We start from the raw sequence: 27,756 nt of genomic DNA on the forward strand, positions 1-27,756 counted from the left end.
TATTCTTCATTTACTTCCCCGTCGACGAATGAATGTCCAGCAATGCTAACGCTTAATAAATTTTCCAATGACTTGCAGTTTGGTTTATAAATTATTTCGCAAACATTTCAGGCATACTATCAAACATTAATAAATCAACAAATAGTGCAGATTAAGTAGACGTACCCGTTGAACTATTGCACAAATATATATATACAATTACATCATACACACACACACACACACACACACACAATCAGCTCAGTGCTGTTAGAGTTTTCTGTCGAGTCAAGAGTTTCTTTCTGCAAATAATCGTTGTTGTCATACCTTTTACTAAGGTATGGCTGCTATGACTGTAATGCACTTCTCTTCTTTTTTTTTTTTCCTTTTCCTTTTTTTCAATTATTTTATCGTAATTTCACATTATATTGTGTTGACAAATTGCGCACCATTGCCGTGGGCACGGATGAAAAAACTTTATATGAAATCGCAAAAGCGCTTTTATTTTAAATAAATGAATTCATAAAAAAAACGCATGAAGAATTGCAAAAAAAAAAAAAAAAACAGGTAAGAAAATTATATTCGGTCGTAACCGAATCTTTTATACCCATCCTATACCTACCCTAGAATGACAAAAATAAGGAGAGACACTAAGTTTTCATGCTCTTTAATATGAAATGGGCGAGGCTAGGTTTTCTTACTTTCAAAATCTAAGCTTTTATCGCATAGGTGTATGAGCGTTGTAGGCGTGTTCTTTGAAAAGTTTCAAATACTTTTGCAAATTATGAAGGAAGAATGTTTACCAGAGATACTACTATACAGTCACGCATACGGACAGATGGACAGACGAGCAGAGGGACTTGTTTAGGTGCGAGGATCTATATACTTTATGGGATTTTTCGAAGCTCGTTTCTGCCTCTTCCAAAGGTGTTGGAAAAAAAAGTAAATTTCGATATACTATAGTATTGGGTAGGCGTGGTCAATTTTCTTGCATTTTTATATAGAAACGCCTGTAGAATATGCGTTCATGCATATTTGCACATTTGTCTCCTACAGTTTATAGGTAATGAGCGAAAAACCAATTTTTTATTCCTTTTAAAAAAACAGAGGTGTTCTCAGTTTACGTGCTACTGAGGGTGTATCCTTCAACCCGTCGGGCCCATTTTTAATACCAACCTACGTGCATGAACTTTCAATGCTTCCGTCAAATTGTGAAGTTGATGGATTGATTTTTGCGGCCAGGAAAATAATTGCAATAGACATTGGACAGATGGACAGACACATAGACGGACAGGTGAACGTGCTTAAATCGATTTAGAATTTGATACTTACCAAGAATATATATATTTTGTGGGTGTCTGATGCTTCCTTCTAAGCGCTGCAAACGGTTTGACAAAGTAATTATATCGCTGATCCTTCGGTGATGGGGTATAAAAAAGAAAAAAATTCCATTAAGCAAAAGATAAATAGTCGTAGGTCGTAGTTTTGTGAAGAAGAAGTAAAAAAATAATGGAACAAAGTCTATAGCCTTAAGCACGATTTTCATTTGCATGCGGTTGATATTTGTGTGCGATATGTTTATAACTGAAAAGTTTGCAACTAACTCTTCTTCTATTAGCTGAACAAAAAAGAAAAATAAGGAAACTTCAAATAAATCATAAATTAAAGAGCAACACAATCGGTCAGAAAGTGTTTGGTGATATACTCATCATCAGCAACAACAAATTATTTGTTTGAAAAATATCTGGAAATATCTGGAATCTATCTTGGTCAGGGACATATGCTCGCGAGATTTTCTTTAATTTGCAAAATGATTTTTACTTTGAACGTGTACTGGCAAAAGAAATATAATTAAAAGCAAATATGCGAAAGAATAATAATATTGGAATAAAGAGTGAGAGAGAGAGAGAGAGAGAGATGAAAAATGCATTAAATAATCCGATAATCATTCATTCATTCATTCATTCATTCATTCATTCAATTCGTAGTATTATTGAATATCGAGTTTTGAAACAAACTGAACGTTCTTCTCTTCAAAGTATACGCGTTTTCATGGTTTATTCCTTGTCGTGGATTTCTCTATAAAATAGAGGAGGAAGTGAAGTGCGAACAACAGACTGCTTTAAGGCTTTTAAAGTGATTGACTGATTTGTGTGCGTGTAACACACAGTGTTAGAATGGATTTGTAAATTCAAGCTAAGAACTTATCTGCCAACCAAATGACAGCTTTGTGTGAAAGTTACTGTTCAACTGTTCGAAAATACATATATATATATATATATATGCAAACGCACATGCATACATATATCACAATAGATATAGATTTCAAGGAATTTCTGTTTTATAATTTTTACAAAGCAGGCAGACAAGTGGATAAGAAGCGTGCAACCTTGTGGGTAAGAAGCGTGCAGCCGTCTTTTAAAGAAGCTTTCAAAAATGTTGAAAGCTTTTGGTAATTCTGGTCATGTTAACTGGCTCAGCGAGACCAAATTTGTACTGAATTTCAGACAGCTTAGGTAAGCACTTTCTTTAGAGTTTAGATCAATGTCTACTACATGGGGTAAAATACAGTTTTTTTCATTTTGGGCAAAGTGCTGAGTGAATAAGGCCCATATTGAAATAGGACTCGGGTTCTTCAATTAAAAATATGTCTATTTTTTTTATTCACTCAGCATATGTCTTGATCGAAATCATTCTAAAAGTGAAGGACAATGACATGGACAGACAGATGAACGAACACCGACGAAGAGGCTAAGAGTATATATAGATTTGAATCAAATTTTCTTCAGCTTTACCTGCAGATATGTATCTCGCAGAGCAGTGGTTTTAGCTTTTATGAGATTTGGAGGATTTTTTGTTTTTTTCTTTGATTTTCTCCTCCTTTTCGTTCGGATACAATGGGTGGTAGGTCCTCAAATTTTCCCAAAGGAACATGCCTAACTCGAATCAGAATTCGATACTGATTAAGAATATATATGGGCTACCATGTCTTTGAAGCGTAGTTTAGGTCGTTTTGACAAAACGGCTTTAGCTCCATTCTTCGATTGTGAAAAATTCGAATTATTGAGAAATATTTTATCGAGAACTTATTACATTATCATATCGCAGTACAAGGAGAAAATTTTTGTAAATGTAACATAGAATAATCTATCATTATGTCGGCAATGAAGAAACACTGTTTAGATGAGGGGTATAAAATATTTGTGCTCCTTTTACTCGCTTCATTTAGACCGGGAAGGATATTTTTTTTCTTTTTGAAACTGTCAGTCCGTTGCTTGAATGGCTACATATTTTCATAATTTTTCTTCTTCTTTTATTTAACGTTAAAATCCATAAAACATGTTTTGCATTTATCATGTGTTAATAAAATTTTGTGCCATTGTTGGCAGATTTTTCACTTAACGTAACGCAAAATGAAAACTTTAACGACTAACATTAATATCGTTTACCATACACACACACACACACACGCACACACAAAACAAGCGCACTGTGACACACACACACACGCACACACTGGCAGTTACATAATAATTGTGAAATGGACAATCAACAAACACCCACACACACACACACACACACACATCCATACCCATGCATAATTCTATATTCGCATGCGAACACACAATCGCATGGATATAAAGTGAATTTTACGTTTAAATATCTAAATATCTTTGTTGCCATAAAACTACAAATATTCATTTAACAAAAGAAAACATAAAATATTACAAGTTTGTGTGTCGTTGTTAGCAAAGCCCATCACAAAAAGAGGAGGAAAGCAGCAACCTTACACACGTTATTATTGTCTTCGTGATTGCGTTTTAACAGAGTCCCTTGTAAATGCTTACATTTCATATTTTCATATCTGCACATGAGTACATGTGTACATACTCACACAAACACACACACACTTTCGCGCATACATACGCGTATACATCATGTACATCATCTCTCTCAACGCATTCATAAAAATATATCCCCTAATTTACATATTTGCTCTGTTGGCCCTAAAACACTGTCCAACTGCTTTCATGCATACATACATATATACAAAGAAAAATAAAGAATTTCTTTCTTTTTTTTTTTTTTTTTTTTTTGGTCACAGTATCGCGTTTTACATATTTATGCGTAGACTACGTCATACCAGAATATTGTCAACTTGATACAATAATTTTTTTATTTTTTTTGCCTCGCTATCTATCCGTCCGTCCATTCATTCATTCATTCATATGTAATGTTGCGTACATTGAAGTCTTTCTCCGTTTCATTGAAAATGCGAACAACTTTACACAATGTTGTTTATCATGGAGTGTACATATATATATATATATATATATATATACATTTCCTTTATCTTCAGCTTCTCTTTTCGCTGTTTTATGTCATTGTTGTCGACTTTGTTGCTCGCTGTCTTTATTACGCATTCGACTTTTTATTGTTTATAACGAAATTTTCTTCAATTGTAGGAAATTTCTTTTTCGGCACAGCATTCAATTATGCCGAACATAACGAAACGTATTAAAAAGAAGGAAATAAATATCGTCACTAGAAAAACGTGCACGCGTATGTACTTATAGATGCATCCAAATTTCTCTAAACATCTATGATTTACATGTCAACTATATATGCAATGAGATAGCAATGAACGGATGGAATGAATGTATGATAGATAGAAAAGCGCAAAAACGGATCAGTGATGAATTTTAAGTTAAAATACATAACTAAAGTTTTACTATGGCAGACGTGATTTTTGTACCGTAAGTTATCTCTGCCATTTCGGATGTAACATTCCTACTTGTCAAGCTATGTGTATGTGTGTTTAGGGTTGTTTTAAAAATGCGATCAATCATTTTACAAAAGCCACGATTCAGTCAAAAGCCATGATCCATACTATTAGTTTGTCTGTCTGCGGAGTCAAAAATGAAAGTAAAATGCGGAACTTTTGACTTGCATTCTTCAAATTCAAACACAGCCACAACTGTGTGGTAATAAATTAGATTATGCATATTCCAAGGCCGATGCCAATTAAAAATTTCATTGATATATTTATAGGTACAGAGAAGAACAATTCAATCGACTAGACGGCGGCTGATAGTTTGGGGACCGGGAAAGTGCTGGCGGAACATTCGCGATTCCCTCCGATATATAAAACGTTTTTCTGTACTACAAAAATCTCTATATCTTACCTTTATAACTAGCCTAACCGATCACTAAGCAAGAATGCGGAGGAACTTATTTTGACACGCAACACTTTTTCCTTAAAGAAATTAAAAGCACTTTTGTAATTTTTTATACTTAAACAGAAGGTTTCCGAGCTGAATAAAAAAAAAGATGGCAGCACCTTTTCCCCAACGTTAAGGCATATGTGAAGACATGGCTTGATATGCATTAATCAAAAATGTGAACAATTGAGTATTAAGCTGTTCTTCAATACTTCTCTTTGCAGAGCAATATGCCTACACATAGCACACGGTGACTGGGTATCGTCATTCACTATGGTGATGTTACCAGTAGGTGACTAACAAAAATATTGACCAAATTGGTCAAATAGTGCTGGACGACTGTCGAATTGGAGTTAGAGAGAGAGAGAGAGAGACTGGAATTGAGTCAGAATTTAGACCTAAAAAGGCTGAATATATGTTGGATGCCGTGCTTGCTTACAGCAGAACAAAACTACCAAGTCACAGGTAAAATTGCACGAATGGTAAAGTTCGACTTGCTGCCCCCAGCCACCATATTGTTCATATCTAACCGCCAGGGACTGCTATTTGTTAACATATCTAAAAAGAGAGAGAATCCTTGTGGAAACTATCAAAAAAAGGTTTTGCCTGCCTTTTGATCTACTGTGAAGAAAGTTGTTAGAGGCAAAAGTGATTGAACTGCAGGTCCGACTTATACTGAAGAATGCCCAAACTAACTAACAATTTCGTATTTAGATGAGGAAAGTCTTCAGTTCAATATTTACGATCGTAAGATTATTGATCGGAAGGAGAAATCAACTTAGTTTCGTCATTTTCATTCACAATCTCTTGTTGAGAGTCGGGATATATAAAGGAGATCTCTTGTTTTTTTTCTCATTTCTAATCATAACACCAATGAGCAAAAATTAATGTCAATCGTTCTCTTCGTGCCTGATAAAAAATAAACCTTAAGGTCTACTATAATGCGGGCTGCTTTTATAATGACTTTGATAAAAAAAGAAAAAGAAGCATTACATTAAAAATACATTTATTTGAGTTAATAATTTCTTGGTTCGCTAGCAAACGCTTGCAGCAATTTTTAATTAGCATAGTGAAAGGCTTTTCTCCAGCATTAAAAAAAGCTTGATGTCGTTTTTATTGAGGTTTATTACTAACTGACTGACTGACTGACTGACTGACACAACCGGAATTGGTTAACAATTCACAAAAGCAATTGAAAGAATTTATGTTTAGTGGAAGAGAAACCAGTCATAAAATCGTCTCAATATGTAGATGTGCATGACTGCAACGCAATGTTCAATATGCTAGAATGAATGTGTGAATGATTATACACCTACCCCAAGAGTACAGCGAGAGTTAGTAGTGTCAAGTTAGTCCAGTTAATCATGATTAGTGAATAAGTAATTCAGAAAAACTCTATGACTTCCTGAGTTTCATAAATTTTTCCATTTTTTTTTTTTATTTTCGCGATTTGAAAGCCAACGTACATTGGGCATCTGTGTGTTGCATTCAATTGTTTCACAGAGATTCAGTACACATTTTATTTAGAAATATTTCACACAATTCTTAGCAAGCGATGCGTGTATGTAACTTTTTGTCAATCGAGAGAATGATCGTAAGCCTTAACATAAAAATGATTGATTGAAACGAAAGAATTGAATACCTTTTGCCATTATCATGCGATTGATACGATCGTATGGCACATCGTGCACTGCCAAATTCTAAAGAAAAAGGAAACCTTGTACATATCCATAGCGCGTTACCTGCGTCAAGCAGGTGGCGACTAGTGAAGAGATTGGGAACAATTGACAGAGAATTTAGCGGGAAAATGCTTTAACGGATTAAAAATGTCCCGATTAATTTAGATAGTGTTCGATGGGTAAGTGTTAAGCCTATATACACCTCAATCACACACTATGTCAACATGACAGTCGAGCTTCTTATGCGGTAACACCTAATACCTAAAAAAATCAGGCAACTTCGACGAAAAACAATTAGAGAAAGTTTAAGAGACATTTCATATTCAGATGATCTTAGCGGTATGAGGCATTTATAATTAAGGAAAAACTCCTTACCTACCATTCGTTATCAAGCGACTACAGCTTCCCATCCATTCAATGGCAAAGTCCAGTAGCCATAATAACAACAATGCGTTGCCTTATTAAAGTGTTTGCTGTGAAGCTGGACCGACAGTCTTCCCTGCAGGCACCTATTCTATTCGTTTTCGCGAAGCAATCTAGCTCTACACAGTGCATCACCATATTTATAACACAACCAATCTATACTAAATGGCCATATTTCCATCTAAGGTCAAGCTCCGAAAAAAGATTTGTTTTCCTAACTTTACTTAATATATAGCCCATATAAAAATTACTTAAGATTTAGAGCTCGAAAGGACATCTTTTAAGATACTTGGTATTTTTAAATTTATAATTCCCAGTATAAAAAATCCTTAAGAGAAATTTTGCGCTGAATAAAGAGATTAGGATATGATGGCAAAAAAAATTGAAAGACATCAATTTCCCTCAACTCTTATACACGAGATGGCATACTGGAAATGCGAGCAATAGCGCAGGCTTAGGGAAATGAGTTCATTACAAACCGAAGAAAATCAACTTAATGAGAAGCTTTCAAGTCTCTAACAAAACGAAAGTAATAACTTTGTTTGAATATATGAACACATTTACATATTCATATATAATGCTTTAAACAACACTGTGATAATGTTTTTTAAAAAGAAATTCTTTAACATAAAACATTCTCTTACATATTAAATAATAAAAGTGTTCCTCTCATGCAATGCTTACAGAGAGAGAGAGAGAGAGAGAGAGAGAAAGAGATATGTATTTTTCCTTAGTAATAAAAACAATCCTGATAGTGTGTTGGGATAGGTTATTGATATAAAAGAGCTATGTGCGAATATAAACAATGAAAGCGATGGCATTACCGCTAACGAGGATTTTATTCTAAAAAATAAAAAAAAAAAAAAAAAATAAAAATATAGAAAAATATAGAAAAATATGAAGCAAAAACAACTTGCGTGTGTTGTTCATTCTCTTTAATTTTCTCTCTTCCTTTCTAGGACACTCTTGCACTCTCTTCATTATGCCGTGTAATACACTCTCAATTCATTCAGCTTTGGAAATAAGACACAACTTATTTGTGTGATTTTTAGGTTTAGGACCAAATAATACACATATAAACGAAAAACAACATACAATAATCGTAACGACGACTCTTCATCGACCACTTTTTCATCAACTTACTATTGCTGTTGTCGTCGTTGTTATAGTTGTTATTCTTGTTCTTGTTGTTTTTGTTGTTGTTGTTGTTGTTGTTACTGTATTGTGGTTCAGGGAAGAGCAAAGAATATTTTGTTTTGGCCTGTGTGTAAGGCTATTAAGGAGTTCAAGTCGTGTATACTGTGTAGATGTGTGACGATAAAAATTTTTCGCATAACCATTGCTCAGTTTCGCATTCGTATCTGAACGTAACGTTACGTCGTTGTGCAAGGATACGCACTATATAATATAAACATATATATATATATATACACATATATATATATATATATATATACAATGAAATTAAACGGTGTTATAATAAACATAAATTTCTTCTTTACTAATTATGCGTACACACGCACGCACATAAAAGCATTCATGTGAAAAGTGCATAAATTAAATTAAATCGCAAAAAAAAAAAAAAAAAAACAAATATAAAATAATATCTCGAAAAAGATGAAATATATCAGAAAAGAAAATATATATCAAAAAAAATAAAAAAATAAATAAATAAATAAATAAAAGGGAAAATATCACTGATTGTTAATAAATAATAAAAGTAATAATGCTAAACAAATCGATGGCCTTTAATGGCTGTTATGTTGTAAATTATCTTCTGTTTATTAGAAGATTTACACATAATACATAAATTTCCACAACTTAACAAATATACCGTATATAGGATAAGTAAAGCAAACGTTTTGCAGATAATAATAAAAATTCCTTGCACGTTATTGTACGCGCCGTACACGTTCCTATCTTAACAAACGTTGTGGTGTTTGTTGTTGTAATTATTATTATTATTATTATTATTATTATTATAATTGTTGTTGTTGTTGTTAGTTTGTGTGTGTGTGCATTTACTTACTCTATCTATGTTCGCTAAGCCTTTACATCTAAGAACTAAGTATTTTATATAAACATACATAATGAGCGCCCGCGTGTGTGTGTGTGTGTTTACGTGTGTGTGTAAATGCTTTATTTCTTGCAACAAAGTCGTCGCCGAGTTATCGTTGCAACTAAACTGTACTACTGTTGCTGGTGCTGCTGCCTGCTGAAGGTAAACTTTAGCACGCACATGTCATGTCATGCCGCCATGTTATAAAAAAAAAAAAAAAAAAAAATGTAAGAAAAACCCCAGGTTTTCTAAAAATCCAATTTAATTAAATTAATGCAAAAATTTTTAGCTGCATACATTGCGGCGCAAACCTAGTGCATACAAATACATTCGCATAACTGTGCATACGTATTATATGCATAAGCATATATAAATAAACATGAGCCACACACACGCACATGACGCCAACGTGTGTAAAAAATATGTCAATCACTGCCAGTGCTACTGCTACTAATAATGGCGCAGCTGCTGTTCTACAGCATTATTATCTCTGTTAGTTTAGTTATCAAGCAAAAGTGAAAACTATGATTATAGCCATACCAACGATAATGATGATAATGATGATTATGACTATGGTCATGATGACAACGACTATGATGATGATGATGATGATGATGATGATGAAAAGTATTATAATTTTGAAGAAGATAACGATGATGTTAATTACGAAGTAAATAATTACTTATCATATGCTATGGAATACATATCTACACATTCTCGTAGCCAGTAGAATAAGTGCTTAAGTGAAATTTGTTGCATTGCTTGCTTCTCAGAGAAAATTTAATGAAAAAATCAAGATATGAACAAACAAACAAGTAAATGCATAAAATTAAGCATAAATAAGTAAGCAAGCAAGCGAGTGAATGAGTGTAACGATAAATAAGGTCATGCCAAGTATGACACAGCACCATAACTTTATATGAAGAAAAACTCATATGCAACAGCAAAAGCTGCATAAATATTTATATATATATATATGTATATATACATATATATATATATATATATGTCACACATATATTATACTTTAAAGTATGTTAAGGTGGTTGTGTTTTAAAATCAGCATATCTTTATTTCTTAAATATATACAAAGACAAATCGTTTACAATTTATATATACACATATATACATATATATATATATATATATATGCATATGCAATATATATAGTGCTTATGCACATATAATTAAAGAAACTATCATATCCGTCTGTGCTTATGCAGATACATATTAATTTATTGTAGTCAATACGCATATATTACATATGCGAAATGTGTGTTAGTCGGTAAAGGCCTTTCGAACTTGGAAACTATTTATCTTAAAACCAACAACAACAATATCTTTATCATCCAATAAAAACTTTGTTTCATGCGAAAAATTATGTGGCGTAAAAAAAAAAACTGTAACAAATATATATTTTTTATGTGAAAAAATAAAAAAAATTCAAAAATAATAATAATAATAATAATAAATATGTATAGGTGTATGTATATAAAGTGTGTGTGTGTGTGTGTGTGGGTGTTTTAAAGTATTAAATGCTAATAAAATAAATATCCTACAAATGTACCCCAACTCGTTATTGAAAATCGCATTCACTCGCATTGGCTGAGCATATGATTGCTGCCGAAACATGGCATTTTAACGTAAGTTGAAAAATTATTGCCTCTCATTAAATAGATTTCATATTATTTATTTATTAAAATTATATTGTAATTAACAAACGTGCTTCTCCCTCCGTTACACAAGAATATAAATAAATTAACTCTACAAGTAATATTCGCTTTTTAAAGCGAATCTTTTTGTACCTATACTACCTATCATCATAAAAGAAAAAAATGTTTTTTTAAAGATTCTTCTAAAACTAGAGACTAACGGGAAAATTCGGTCTTGTTAAATATTTGCCTCAATTTTGTGTGAATAACGCCAAACTCAGTACATGTTCTGTGCCCGGAAACAGTTGTTTCTTATTGAATTTGTCAAATTGTGAGTGACTTAATAACATCAGATAGTTATAGCAACAATGGACGGACTTCTTCTTCATGCTTGCTCATGGCTTGTGCTTTCTTCAAAGAACACTTGACCGATTAACACAACTATTCGTAGCATATTCCATTCTTAAGGGCTGGATATAAAAATGAGTTCTAGTGGACCTACTTATCAGATAGATATAGGAACAACGGACGGACTTCTTCTTCATGCTAGCTCATGATTTGTGTTATCTTCAAAGAACACTTGACCAATTAACACAACTATTCGTAGCATATTCCATTCTTAAGGGCTGGATATAAAAATGAGTTCTAGTGAAACTATTTACCAATTGACTTGGAAAGTGGATCCACTTCTGAAATTAATCCTTATACATTTAATTATCCTTATAATTTAATATTTAATTTATCGTTCAAAATTCTGAAATATTTTTCCCATGAATGCTTTAAAATCTAATCTAAATTATCGGCTTTTACTAAAAACTCTACCGCACTTGAGATTCGAACCCACGACCATTGAGTTGCTAGTCGAGATTCCTCGCCTTCGGCCACTCAAGCGGATTCTTAACATTTTTTTTCCCTTATAGCACCGACATTTTCATTTATCTCTGTTATTAATAAATAAAATATGAAGAGGATCCAAACATAATGCTCATAAAGTATAGATGATAACAGATAGTCTAAATTATATGAAGCCTAATATTAACTTGAGATAGGGCCAAGTCTATTAATTTTTATTTTCGTACTTTTTTCTAGTCATGTCTAGCTTTTTCGAGTAATTGAAATTGATATGTGAACCTTGATTTTCGAGATAAAACCTTAGAGATTAACCTAAGTTTTAATTATTTAGTTAAGTTTTTTGCCTTGTAAAGTGCTTTCAAGTGCTTAACTCGTCATACACTGCTATGAGAATTTAAAGTGGCCAAGAGTGCTTCAGGAAGCGAAACATTGAGAATCTAGTAACTACTCGTCTGGATTGCAAAGATAGAAAATAAAACTGTGAGCGTAGAGTACGCGACAAAATCTAGTCCTTTGTAAAAAGTTCAATCTACGGCCATGCCCGAGAGAACGTTAGACCGCACTCTCATTACCGTTAACAAGTGTGATTGTAGCATTACGGTTAATATGTTGGATTAGTTAAATCATAACACTTCCCGATCGAGCACGCATATCATAGGCTTTGGCCACTGGTCAGTCCTTTTCTTCACACTTCTGTCTGACTAATGCCGTAATACTCATGTAGTGGGCACACCCTTGGTCATTATTAAAAAAATTCTTTCTTTTTTTTGTTGCTAAATTGCAGTACGATACAGTTCCAAGTTTGTCTATATGTATATTACAAGATTATTGTTAGTTTTTTTAACGAGTCCGTCGCACAACAAGCAAATCTAGTCATATTCACTTTTCAGCAATACTTCACAATTTTTGATAATTCCGTAGGATTTCAGATATATTAAAATTATGAAAACGTATTACAAACATTATCATATTAATGGTATATCGGTATTATCTCTTGATAGGTATAAATAATGTAAATGTATTTAAAACATTTAATCTTTAATCCGATCAGTTGCAAACGTAAACATAAGTCACGTTTGTCTACTTTTGGTTAATAAGCTCATAAAACAAATAATGATATATCGACCAATTCGTTATGCAAAAATGAATTATTGAATCCATTCGCATTTGTTGTTAATTAACTGTATTGATTCTGACATTGCTAATTTAGTAATTAATTTTCGTTCAGCCTATGATACAAAAAAAAAAAAAAAGGAAAAATGGAAATAAAAAAAGAAAACAAAATGCCCATTAATTGCTTTTTATTTCTCGTTTATGTTGTTTTTTATGGTGCGACCGTGAATGAAACATGAAACATTTAAAAACGAAAGACAGCGACCTTCTTAAGCAAAATTTTTTTTTTTTTTTTTAAAGCTTTTAATTCGTGAGCGCCTGACACTGAGAGATTTATGAAAAAATTTTCGGTTTTCCATTTTCTGTACCCGTTTTTTTTTTTTTTTTTTTTTTTTTTTTTTTTTTTTTTTATAGATACGTACGTTAAATGGAGTGTCAATGTTGATGCATGCGATTGATTTCAAAGTTGCTTAGTAACTCAGTAGAGAATTTCGGTTATCGCCACTCGGCGAGTTCCAACGAGAGACAAATAAATAAAAGAATATTTAGGCAAATTCGGTCAAACTGAATATTAATCTTACGATTATTTCTAAAAAAGTACTCTTTGTAAGTAATGCTCAAAGTTATTAACCCCATAATGTCAATTAGTTCCGTCCTTAGCACTGGCAGATTGTAAATCAAAGTTTTCTTACTTCTTTCCTATTCTCATACTTTGTCCATCCATCCAGTTGAGACTATGATTTCATGTCGATTGTTCTGTGTGGGTGTGTGTTCGTTTGTTTGCCAATTTAGTGTAGTCTATGTTTTATTAATCATTCGGATGAAGACATGAAAGCAGATCAATTTATTCGAGTTTTCATATCAAGCAAATAGAAGCTTGGTTTATTTACAATGAAAAGGGGTTGAGGTGCATGGCATGGTTACAAGAGCACTAACCGGTCCCAACCAATTAAAAATTTGAGGTTACTATTATTATTATTAATTTCGTTAGAGGAATACATTCGAAGAGTAAGGTTTTAAAGCAGTAGCAACTAAAGCTATCAGCTTTGTTGGAAACTCTACCGCCCATGACATTTGAATCCATGACCATCGAGTTTGCTAATCGAAATATTTTGCCTACTCGACCGTTTAGGCGGATAAAAAAGAAATTGTTTTCTTTCCAAAAGTCTTCTAAAAATTATTTGCATACAAAGTAACCTATATATCTGTACACCATCGGTATACATCGTTCCTTAGGTGCTTTAGAAGGCAAATCGAAAGCACTTGCGCTTCATATAATTCTTTAATATATGGTGTTATTTTTGACAACCGGAAATAGGTAGGAAGCAACTCACGGAGATCTGAATTGCAGAGGATACACGTGAAAATTTTACGATCTCTATCCATCAATCCATAACTTCCATCCTTAACTTATGATAAATAGAGAGCAAGGTGTTTTCCTCTATTTGCATTTGGCAATTATTTCTTTCTACTTATATAAGGATGACCAAATATTTTAACAATAAGAGCTGGAGAAAAACCTGCAATGAAATAATTGCCACCGATATTCAAGTATGACATCTTAAAGTTGCTTAGGATCAAAAAAAAAAAAAAAAAATGATTATTGCAATCATTTGAAGAATATTTCTTTATGTCAACTTTATCGCAACCAAACTCCTAAAAACTCAAGCATTAATGCAATAAAAGGAAAGTAATTCAATAAAAATCTCATCGGGGAAATCTTCATTAATCATAAAATATTTGACTACGCATTCATCTACTTAATAATGTTACATCTATTCTATAGTAGTAGTATGATCAATTCTTCATAGATTTACTGGCATATAAATCATGGGTTTTGATAGTTACCCATCATGTACTCGCTTTGTATGATTTTGAATCATCAGTTCATGCTTGACTGTAACGAATGGTTTGGCAAACATCATGTTTTGTTTTTTGTGGTTTTTGCAATTAGCAATCTGTTTATATTCCTCCATCCCGCAACGTTCAGCAGGGCTCACCTTCCAGTTGAACGACAATTAAAATATATATACATTTACAAACACCTGTACATGTTCGATGATCAAAAAACATGAAAAGGTTACGATATTTTTATTATATACAATTCTAAGCGTTACTAGATCCAAAATCCAGATTTTCTTCTAGGGATTCAACGAATCAACAACGGATAATTCGCCGCGTAATAGAAGAAAAGGCTCAGTGTGAATACATACGAAGCACAGTGAACAAGTCTTAATAAAAGCAGCGATTAGTTGACGTCTTTGTTTTCTTTGTTAATTTATTGATGAAGACTTTCGTAGTTCGGTTCAATTAAAAAAAAAAAAAAAAAAAAAAAACAACACAATGTTGAAAATCCTAAAATTGATAAAGACTCTCTTGATTTAGAGCAGTTATAGTCCTATATAGTCTAAATTATAAAACTAGTTAGTATGCTTCCTCCCTGTTGAAAAATAACTCAAAACTTGATCATTCATATCAATTAGTTAGAGATAATGCTGTGGGGCGAGTAATAATTTCATTTTAATGATTTTGTATTTATTCTACTGCTAAGGTATGATACGTGTTATGTAATTGTTTCATTATTTTGCGAATCCAAGAGGAATGAAAAAATTTCCATTCCCTCTAACAGGGAATAGGTTTTTAATAAATTTAGATAATGATGATGATATATAAACTGAGATGATCTTCTACTCAATTCAATGATTTTTTTTTTTTTTTTTTATTATTAACAGCAACGTAAATTATGAGAATAATCATTAAAATCTAATGGAATTTCTTAATGAATACAAGACAAGTAAACTGTTATTATCATGCGGCATTAAAATCGTGATGACTACAAGAGAAGGAAGGGAATAAAATATTTATTAGTTTCTCACCTTATCAAATGATACTTTTCTCCCATTCTCCATCTTCTTCTTCTTCTTATTCATGGTTATAACAATAAATGTAAATATACACAACAGTCATATACAACAAAATCACAATAAAGTTAACTATTTCTGCGTCTTCTGATTAACTTTTAGCATCCCATAGCATATTTGCTGCAGCAATAAACCTTTGATGTCCATTACTTTAAAGAAAATTATTTACATTTTGAGTAATCGTAGACTGAGAGGATTTTTATAAATGCGTGGCATTAAATCCCTTAGTGATGGCAACAAGTTATCGAAAGTTTGATCAGATGTTCGTTTTCCACCAACCAAATCTTATTAAGATTTTTGACTTTTAAATATCTCAGTGCGGAGAAAACAAGAGGCGGCTGGCGTACACGTGGATAAATCAAAAGTCCCACGCTGATCACATAACTATTTTATAAAGTTTATGTTGTTTTCTTTCTTCCGTTCCGCGTTTAAGCGAACGAAATAAAAAATTGTTTTAGTAGCGAGAATAAAATTAAGGAAAGAATAACTACAACGGCCGTAAAACTATTTATTACTCTTTCTTGCAGCAAGCGTTAAAAGTCAAATAGTGCTTCCTTATATATATATATATATATATACATATATATATATGCATATAAAAAAGCAATATAAACACGTATACAAATGCATATCCGCAGAGAGAAGAAGCATTTTTATATAACAAATAAAAAAATAGTGATCTATTTTCCTGTCGGATGTATACGAACAAATGGATATGATTTTTATTGAAATAATAAACGCAGGGATCTGATTACTTTTGTACGATATTATACTATATAGCAGGATGATTGGCAAGAAATTAATCCAAGTTTTCCATGAAAAAAGAAAAAAATGATTATATTTCGACAACTTCTTCAATAGCTTGAGCTGGCTGCATTTTCTTTTGTCTTAGGTCAATTAAAGCCATTTTGATCCGGATGGGCGCTTCAATCATTTGTGGAGGGCGAAACTCCCGGAAACAATAATCCTTGCATATTTTTAGGCAGGAACCTCGACACAAAATCAAGTTTCAATTTAACTTATGCAGTTTCTTCCAAGAAGTTCTCTCATATAACCGCCTTGGGATTACTTTCAGCTTATGCTGAAGTTCTCTTTAACAAAATTTTCGTATGATTATCATAAGCTTTTCTTTAGCTAAGTTTATCAATTTTTGCTACACGTCTCGAACATATTCTTAAGTAAAAAAACCTGAGAACGGAATTTTGTCAATTAGTCCAAGCTCCCGTTGCTTCTTTACAAATCTGTATAATAACTTCCCTTACTAGAAGACTATTCCCTGGATAGAAGACTATTATTATTGTTAGCTAATTCGAGCGTGAGCAGCGTCGCTTTTTTTGCTAAGCAAGGAATCGTTAAAACGTCAATCCTCGAGCCTTTTCCGAAAGGTAAGACCTTTGAAAAGCAATTTTGTCAATAAAATTATCTGATGATTATCATCAGACGCTTTCTTGCCCTGCTCTCAGTCTCTCTCAGAAGTGTCCCTTTTACCGAGAGACATTTAATGCCGATAAGCCAAGCACTCTTTAATGAATGCATATGAAATGATTATTTCATCAAATATCGTTGATTGATCAAAGTTGTAGCATCGTCTGAAACCAATTTTCTTACATGGATTTTGCTAAGCTATCACCAGCTTAATTTGTTCGCCTTCTTATCCTTTTTAAGAAAGTGACAAAAGTAAAACATGCCGAAAATATTCATTCATTTTCTCTCATATTTCATATAAAAAAAAACCGACGCTAAGAAACAAAAATTGTGAAATAAATCGCGAACAACTTGCTGTTAAGTTATGTCCTTATGACGTGATTGATATCAAATGGGAAAAATTAAATGTCATAAGTAAACAAAATAGGAGACCTTCAAAAAATATTACACATGCCTTTTATGTATAAGAGCTCGCTCAGCAGATTTTTTGCTGCCAATAGGCAAAAGAATTATTATAATGAAAATCTTCTTCAATTTGTTTGCATACCACGAATTTTGACAGTGATGTATGTATGTAGTTACAGATATTATGAGTTCGGTCAAAACTATCAAATGCTATGTATCGAAACCATATGCATGTATGTAGTATGTTTAACTAATAAATTATTAAGCATTCATTAAAATACAGCAATAACTCTTAAAGAAATCACTAAAGCCAGTTACGAACGTAATGAGTTACAATAGGAATCATAAGCTGAGTATTTTATGTTAACAACCACTTTATCTACATCTATCTGAATTTATATGCCTGAATATAAACCTGTAAATATATATTATGTATTGCACGCGTGTATACATATATACATATACCCTTATATGGCATTTGCATAAGTAATGTTATTTAGTCGGATATGTTTAAAATTTAAAATACATCTGCGAAGACTGACAGAACGATTAATTTATGAAAAGTCGCTCTATATATATATTTGTATATATGTATATAGCGAGAGAGAAATACATATTCGCGTACCGGAAGTTGAAGAAGTCTAGTTTTGCACAATCTCTCTCTTTCTCTCGATGAAATTGTGAATAATAAATATATGTTTATATATATATATATATATATATATATATATATATATATGTACATTTTCTTTTTACTTTTTTACGTTAGAAACTTTTCCACAAATGACGTTAAAATTTTCATAAAACGGAATATTATGCAAAATTTAGTGAACAAAATACATTGACACATATATATATATATATATACACATGAATAAGTTCATCCATTTATATATATGTATGTATTTAAAGAAGTAAGAGAAGTGTAGAACAGTAAAACTTAAGAATAAACTGCTTGTTGGTTAAAGTGTTATATACACATAGCGTATATGGGAGTTTCTTTTCCTTTTTTTTTATTTTTTTTATTTTTTTTTATTTTTTGCTTTCTTTAGGGTGTTTGCATAGCACTACACCGAGAAGAAAATATTAAAATAGGCAAAATGAAAAGAAGAATAACACGGGATTTTAGTATCTTTTTTTTTTTTGTTCTTTTCCACTTTATATTCATTGAATTTATTTATGTTTTTTTTTTTTTTTTTTTTAAACACATGTAGAGTAGAGCGAAAATTATGTATGTATATAGAATTCATGTACTACTAGTCGAGACTTAACACATATAACGTTGCCTCTGAAGCCAAAACAAGTAGCTATTGTTGTTGATGTTGTTGTATTTTCTTCTTTTTTTTTTTTTTTTTTTAAAAAAATATTTGTATAAAAAAATCTGAACTTATACATATGCATCAACTACTTTTGTAAGAATATATATTTACAGTCAGATGGATATAAACATGGATGCATGTATATATATAATATATGTACATATATATGTATATGTATATACATATGTATAAATTGCAGATATATTCACTCTCTCTCTATTGCTTTGTTGTGTTGGGTGACTTAAAGTCAACTAAATACCTTTTCATATGCATATGAGTATAAACTACTTGTTGTGAATGAAACCAGAAGAAGAAGAAAAAGATTATGTGAACGGAAAAAATGGTGAAAATAAAATATAAAGTAAAAATGTAAAAAAAAAAAAAAAAATACACAAACAAGTGTTCAAGTGCATAAGTGTATATATACCATATAAATATGTAGATGTATAACGTATTCATGCATTCATATACACAGCTATTTGTACATTTATGATTTTTATACACGTTTGAAGAGATCTTATGTACACAACTAAATACACAGGTTGCTTAAGTATATCTTGAACGATCTGCTCTACACAATTTGCAAGTATCTGTAAACAGTAAAAAAAAGAACTACAACCCTTTTCTAACACATCTAAGGTGAACAAAACTACAAAGCAAACAATATATGAATTGAAGAATTGTTTCCTTAAAGAACATTTAATTTAAATTTTTTTTTGCTACCCTTTTTTTTATATATAGATATATGTAGATGTAAGGGTTGATTGAAAAGTTTCGCTCCGAAGTAGGAAATAAAATTTTTTCTTTCAATTTTATTCGTTAATATAGTTGCCTTCAAGAAAGTTACCTAAGGCAGTCTAATGTTTCCGCGTACCTATTTTGTAGAACAGTTAGTCGAGATCTTCAAAATGCGATTGAATTCAAAACTTTTTTTCCTTGAACATCCTTTTGATATTTATCAACAAATAATAGTCGCTGGAAGATAGATCTAGAAAATATGATGGGCAAGGCACCAAATCGAAATATGATTTATGTAATTTTGCCATCGACTTGTGAACCGGTGTTTTTTTTTGCACTGTAAGCAAAAGGCTTCATCTAAGACGGAAGTATGATTTTAATGTTCCATCATGCAGTTTATTTGGACTAAAGAAATAAGTTGTAGGACAAAAGTAAAGGCATGGGCTAGATGGTTAATTTAGTTAAATAATTTCTTTAGATTTTTTCTATCATTACACCAACTTTTCCTCGAAATTGCCTTGTTTACATTTTATGCAGGATGCCGGTATGTGTCCTCCCCACCCTTTAAGGCATTCATTTACATAAAAAGTATAACATTAGATGACATTACGTTATCATTTTGTCATGTTTGTCCATACGTCCATTGGTATGTATCTGCTTTTCTTGTGAAGGTTTGTTAAACGAAAATTCGAAAATTCGCACCTAGAGGCCATGTGTATTCTTAATTAACAATTGGATAACACAACGATAATCTTGGCCACAGTGACTGGCCAAAAAGTGCGATTATACATCAGAGAAACTTGAAAATATCCTGAAAATTATTCTTCATAAGCGAAGGTTTATCCGATATTAAACATAATCAAGGTAGGCTCTTTTTCATGGATGTAAGAAAATTGTTTTCTCAATGAGTAACACTTGACCTGACAGTGGGAAAAAAAAAGCTTTAATGTGTTACCGTTTCGATGTACTGGGAAAATCACATTTCTCCCCTACCCATCGCGTTCTCTAGATCTTTGTCAAGTCTTAAAAATGAAAGCTTCGTGCAAAAGGATGCAAATATTGTTGCAATTGTGGCACATTTTCAAAAGTGTTGAAAAATCAATTTCGAAAAAAAAGTATTGAATTATTAGAGGAATTATTAGAGGTTGCACTCTGAAATAAAGTCAAACTTTGCACCAAAAAGGGAAAAAATAAATAAATAAATGGAAGATTTTCTTGTCACTTGTTCCCGGAATTATTGAATGATTGATTGATGCCTTGCAATTATAGGTTTTTTTTTTTTTTTAATTATGTGATTAAAAAATCGTCTTTTTTTTTTGGAAACTATATTCAGTTTTAGCTCCTTTTGCTTTATTTTCTTTTCATGTGTCAGAGTTGAGTAAACTTTACTGAGCTGCAATCACGAACTTTTCAATTATATCATACTATACTTTTGCTTTTTTCTCATACCATAGTAATGGCTACGTTGACAAAGTGTTTTTTTTGCTTTCCGCAATAATTTTGCAAATTCAGCAAAAATTTTTTTTCAAAACTATTTTAAAAAAAATTTATATTTTTCCAAGGTCTCCTGGAAGACTTTTGTTCATAATTGTATTTATTTTGTATTTTTTCTTTTTTTTTTTTTTGCTAATCACCTTTGAGTCTTATGCTACTATCATGTAGATATGTGTTTAAAAGTACAGTCAAAAATAAAATAAACCTTAAAATTATTACAAATCGAATTGTTTTTGTTTTGCGGCTACTTTTCACAGTAGCGTTCGATATGTTTAATAAAATTAATCGTAAGGAAGTGTAGCATACAAAGAGATTATGAGAAATGACTGCAACCAGTAAGCAATAACTCGATGTAATTCAAAGGAGTTTAATACTTTGCTTTTCTGAAGTATCGACCTGTTTAAGGGAACTAATTACAAGAAGCGATGAAAGGCTACAAAATAAATGAACAGCAAAGGTAATAATAATGAAAGCAAGAATTAATATAAAATATTATTAACGATTGTAGTTGAAAAAAAGGCGAACCACTTCATGTTCTATGGACAAATGTAAGCGGGACAATTGCTTAAGCATAATGTGTTGAAGAGTAGGAGTAGTAACCCTACTCCGAATTAACATTCAATTTAGAAGCAGAATTATAAATACGGACGCGTAAAGTAAAGCTAATTGTGTGAGAATAAGCCGAAGGTACCGTTTATTCACAATCATTACCTAAGAGATAAGAAGAAGAGCAAACATCTTTTACCAAAAGTTATTTAAAATATGGGCAATGACTAGAAGGCTGACTGATACCCAGTAAGGTCTGTATTCAATTGACCAAAATTATAATGTAGACTGAGATGAAAGTTTATCGGATATGCTTTGAATGATTGGAAAATAAAAATGTATTGGAATAAAAAAATTTATTAAATTAAACGAATGACAGCCGACGACAATCCAAGTGAAGATATCATGTTAAGATCCCTAAGAAGGATTAGAGTTAAAAATATAGGTGAAAAGCCATCTGCACCATTAACAGATGACTGTTGAAGACACGTTCGAAAAATAAAGTTCCGTTGCAGTCCGAAAGTAAAATTGCAAACATGGATAAAATAATCTAAATGATTGAGTTTTAGTGGAAGCACTGTTGTTTAGTAGCACAGTGCAAGCGTATCTTTCAAAGCTTGTGATACAATCTTAAATAGTTTTTCCATTTTACATATAAAAACGGTAAAGGTCACTACATACATAATTCAAATAATTTAATTCACGCTTTAAAAAAAAAAAAAAAACAAAAAACAAAAAAAAAAAAGCATTTATGTAATAAGACATTTTCAATTAATGCGCAAACTTTAAGATCATTTAATTTTCCATCACGCTGTTGCTTTACTTAAGTCATGTACAAGTTTTATCCATTTATTTATGTAAAAATATCAACAGCAGCTGCGTTAAATCGCAAGCATTGAAGATGTTATGCTTAGTGAAATTGTGTCATAAGAAAAACGTCATTGTAAGCATTACAGATATACGGATATACAGATGTGCGGTAACTACATACCATATACACATGTGTGTAATCTCACTTTCTTTAGAAATGTATTCATACAGGGACACATGCAAATATTTATATTAAATGAAATACGGATGCGGATGTAACAAATTTAAACATACATACATATATCATAATCGTCATTATTACAGCCACAAATGCAGCAAGTCACAAATCTTTTTCATGCACACAAACAAACATATCTATGTTCGAAATGATTTTGCTTTAGAAAATGCGCTGCCAACAGGATTGCTTTGCTTAGTTTTGTATGCGCATACAACTCGTATGTGTTTAGCTGCAAATACACACACACAGACACACACACATACACATATATACATTTACGTATACAAACGTATATACAGATATGTAGAAAAACTAGTTTCCCTTCATTGAAATGAAAGCATGCATGATGTGATGTATTCAAAAGCGTGTTGATGCAATTGTATACATATACACTTAGGCCGCATATTGTGTACATATTCATGTATATTGAAAAGGGGTCTAAAAAATATTGAGCTTAATAAAACATTTGTTGATCGCAAATATCTGATTATGTAAATATAATTTTAATTATAATTAAATATTTTTAATTTCATAAAGGATCAACATTTTTTAGATCATCTATGTATATGTGTGTATGTGTGTATGTCCATCATATACAGAACGGGAAAAAGAAATGTTTTATATTATTTTGTTCGAATATTTCATATGCCAAAAATGCAATGCACATACTTAAGCATCTATACATCGACGCATACGTATTTTTATTTAATGCTATGCTTGTTTGTATATATGGGATGATATATAAAATCCTGTTTCCTTGCAAATATTTACATTTAAGCTGAAATTTAATGACAAAACTACATCACATGACAACATCACGTTACTCTTTTCGACAATCATCATTTCTATGCACGCTATAAGCGTGTGCATGTTTGTATGGTTGTGCGTGCGTGTATGTGTGTGTGTGTGTGTTTTTTTTCTCTCTCTCCCTGTTTACATTTATGTGTGCCAATGTGTGTGTCCATTATAACAATGATAACATTTGGAAGTCTCTACCAACTGCAGTAGTAAAGGATTAAATAATAAAAAAAAAAAAATTTTTATTTTTCTGTCTGTCGTGGTGTCTAGATAAATGTATATATATATCTCTCTCTCCCTATGCATATAATACTTATGTTGCGTGCCTGTCTAAAAAAGAAAAAAGGAAAGCATTCTACGCATTGTCACACATACTGCTAGTACATATAATTATATATATATATGTATATACAACAATTGTATATACAAAACAATATATATATATATATATATATATATAACGAAGTAGAACGACGTTTATATGAATTCCACTTGAAGCCATTCGCATAGGTACGAATGTAATAACATTTTGCATGAGTTCACAGATAACTGAACATGTTTATGTTTAATTTTACTTGGATTAGAAGAAATTCAACATCTACGCAATTTTTTGGAATTTTCAAATATCATATCATGGAAATTGATAAACATTTCATATTTATATACACTTGTATGTTGGCATATGCAAAGGATTTTTGGGTTAAATGTGTTTGACGTTATCATAGAAGACTTCAATTTTAGGTCGCCAATTATGAAATTTAGTTAACGGACCTAGGAGAACCACTCTGATCGTCCTAATTTCCTTGGTACCTTTTTTTATTTGCAAATTGTAAGTAGACTCTTATAAAACATCTCTTACCATAGTTGTAAATAGTGAGAGACGACTAGGAGGCCTTACTGCCCAATATAATGCGTAGGCAATTAAATAACATTTTAATATATTGTCAAATTAATAAAGGGAAAAATTAACAAGTAGGAAGATTATATTCGGTCGTCACGGAATGTTTTATACCCATCACTGCTATCGGTATATATAGATAAAAAAATAAAAGAACTAAATTTTCATGCTCTATAACATGGAGCAGGCGCGGCTGATCTTTTCTATTTTCAAAATAAAACTTGTTGCGTAAGCCTTCCAGTCGTGTTCTTTGAGAAGCTTTAGTCACTTCCGAACTCTGTTGCAAATTTGTAGGCGACATCTTCATTGTCACTAACGAGAAAATGTTTACAACAAATACTATACGGCACTGCAGCACTTTTCGTTCTTTTTTTATTTTTGTACTCAATCGACCCAATAAAGTCATGTAATAATATTCGTTATAAATCCTTTGTCGTCTTCCATGAGAATCGATCAACGAAACACCAGGCGCATCGTAATATACGGATGATGTAACCAGCCAGAGTACCCACCGGCTGGCTTGCGAGTTTTTAGTCGCGCCTACTCTCAACTGAACTGATAATGTTTTTGATTCAAGTGTGCAAGAGGAGATCCATATTTCATCCATTGCCAGGAAATTGCATCGCTTTTTATCTCGCTTGCACATCTCCAAGCAATACTATGAATCGTCCATCCGTTACTATTTTTGGTCCGGTGTTAGCAAATGAGTCAATTGCTTCAAGAGAAAACTTTCTCACGGTCAAATGTTCAGTATACTGTCTTCTATAATTTTCAAGTTACGTTACGTAATTTCACTTTTCAGTCTTCCAAAACGATTTTGTGCACTTTTTTTTAGGTTTTCTTTCGAGCGCGTTTCGAGCGACAGCACATCAGTCAGTAAAAGTCTCCGACACGTTTATCAAGCCACCATTTAGTTTTCAAAGGGTTTTGCCCCATCAAAAAATAAAGTTTTCTTTTTTTTTACTTTTCTTTTAAATTATATAACCAACTAAAGTTCAAACTACTCTAACCGGTGAACTAACCGGCCGGGAGGTCAGGAGATTTTAACGTACATCCTTTTGAGGGTTTGCAAGCAATATTGCCGTGTATCTGCAAGACCGGAGAATTATTGAATGCATTAAAATAGTCCCGAAGATGATGAGAAATTTTTTTTTATTTTTTATTTTAAATTTAATTATTATTATTATTATTATTATAATTAGTAAGAATGATTGCGCGACGGCAGATTAAGTAACATCCCGATTGCAGTTAATAGTTAATGAGATATTAAATACATTGAAATATGCAAATAAGGAGAACAAAAGGACGATGAGAAAGAGAAGGAGAGGAAAGTGTATCTTTTTTCTTTTGTTTTTTTTTTTTGTTTTTTTGAAATTCTGTGTTCATAACGTATAATCGGGCTGAATGCGACTGGCATTGACAAGCCAATTTCCAACGTTGACAATGGCAGCATGTAAATTCAATTAAATCATTTTTTTTTTTTTTTTTTTTTTACCGTACCGTAAATGCAAACTATTCATAAAATTCAATTGGCAGATAGATTATGTGTGTATCGAATCGCAAACTGTGAAATAATGAAAACGGTTTCTATTCTTTTTTTATTCGTTATTGCTATTTTGTGTTTACTGTCCTTTTTATTTTTTTTTTGTTGTTATTTTTTTCATTTATTTATTGTTAATATTTTTATTTAGCAAGAATTAAAGATGTTATCAATTGTATTTGCTTCAATTGGCAATCGATGATTTTCATGTGTGCCTTGTTTTTTTTTTTCTGCTCATATATTTTTACATATATACAGGGAATATAAAAAATAAACAAGTACCTGCATCCACATAAATGTACACAAATACAATAGTTTTATTTGTCATCTATTAAAAATTCATTTTTCGGAATTTTATTGCAAATTTTATATAAACACATAAAAAAAAAAAAAAACAAAAAACAAAAAAAAAAATAAATAAAAAAAACAAGATAAAACTAAAAATGTTTTTTATTTTCTTTTTATACAAGTTTTTATGTTAGTTTGTTATAAAAATACACTTCGCATATAAATAAAAGAAGAAAAAGAAGAGAATAAAATTAACATATAAAATCACTATACACATATAAGAGCGAACTTTAGACACTCATCATTAAAGCTTTTTTTTTGTCCGTTCCGTGTGTCATTTTCTTCTTCTTCTTTTTTTAGCAATATTTGCTTCACACAAACATCGCAGATTGAAAGTCTAATAGAAGTTTTTTGCGCAAAGTTTCACATAATGGTTTTTTGTTCCCCTAGGGAATCTGTACATCTATTCAATTATCTAACCCTTTCTCCGTGGAAAAGAAAGAAAAGTCCGAAAATAATTTCAACTTCTTCGATAGAATTGAAAAGTAAAACTATCTAAAGCGCTTTGAAAACCGGATAAAAGTCCCAAGCGGCAGCTTTAGCGGGCCGAACATGTATCACGTAACGGCGAGTTTCTTGCTTCAGTTTCTTCAGCTTTTGGAAAGCGTGTTGAGAGATATCTAATCTAGCGTTACTCTCCTAAAAGATGATAACTTTTTACTTATCCAGGCTTGTTAACTTTGCTTCTAACGATGTGGTCGTTCGAAAAGCATTGTGAAAGTGACAAAAATTTCGCACTTCATATTTCAAACCTTCAAGCGTATTTATCAAATTGCTTAACATGAAAAAATGAATGATGAAATTGTCAACATTTAATCTTTCAGCAATCGAATGGTGCAACCAATGAAATATTATTGCCGCAGGTGGCCAGAAGTCCCCAATTTCAAATTCCTTCTAAAGATGGATCAATGGGTAGGCGTTTTCAATAAACCTCTCAAATTCGTTTCTTTCGAATTCAAACTCTAATTAGAGTCTTGAACTCATTTAGCACATGCACGACATATAAGTGCAACCCTTCAACTCATTTTCAATTTTGAATGTAAAAGTTGTCCACAAAGTATATAGATTAAGGTGATTATAAAAAAAAAAAAAACCTCCTGTTCTGCTTTCTTACGAAAATAGTCGTTCTAGCATTTCACATTTCGATTTCATACTGCTCTCTACACTCCATAAGTAGAGGAAGCATTTCAGCTTCTAAGCTATAGGTGAAATTTTTACTGTGTTGGGAAGCATGAAATTTGTGTAAAAAAATTTTCAAAACCCACAACTAATTTTCTAAATAGTTTGGAGTAGAACT

The 27,756-nt window shown here is 31.7% G+C and overlaps 1 long non-coding RNA gene across 1 annotated transcript; it reads left to right on the forward strand.

Moving 5' to 3' along the window:
* The first annotated feature begins 10,857 nt into the window (after positions 1-10,857).
* LOC119634966 lies at positions 10,858-17,582 on the forward strand. The gene is made up of 3 exons (XR_005247004.1): positions 10,858-11,005; positions 13,649-13,651; positions 17,570-17,582. It is a non-coding gene; the product is annotated as an uncharacterized LOC119634966 (long non-coding RNA).
* Positions 17,583-27,756: the final 10,174 nt, after the last annotated feature.

This window comes from Glossina fuscipes, unplaced genomic scaffold (assembly GCF_014805625.2).
Source record: "Glossina fuscipes isolate IAEA_lab_2018 unplaced genomic scaffold, Yale_Gfus_2 3, whole genome shotgun sequence".
NCBI lineage: Eukaryota > Metazoa > Arthropoda > Insecta > Diptera > Glossinidae > Glossina > Glossina fuscipes.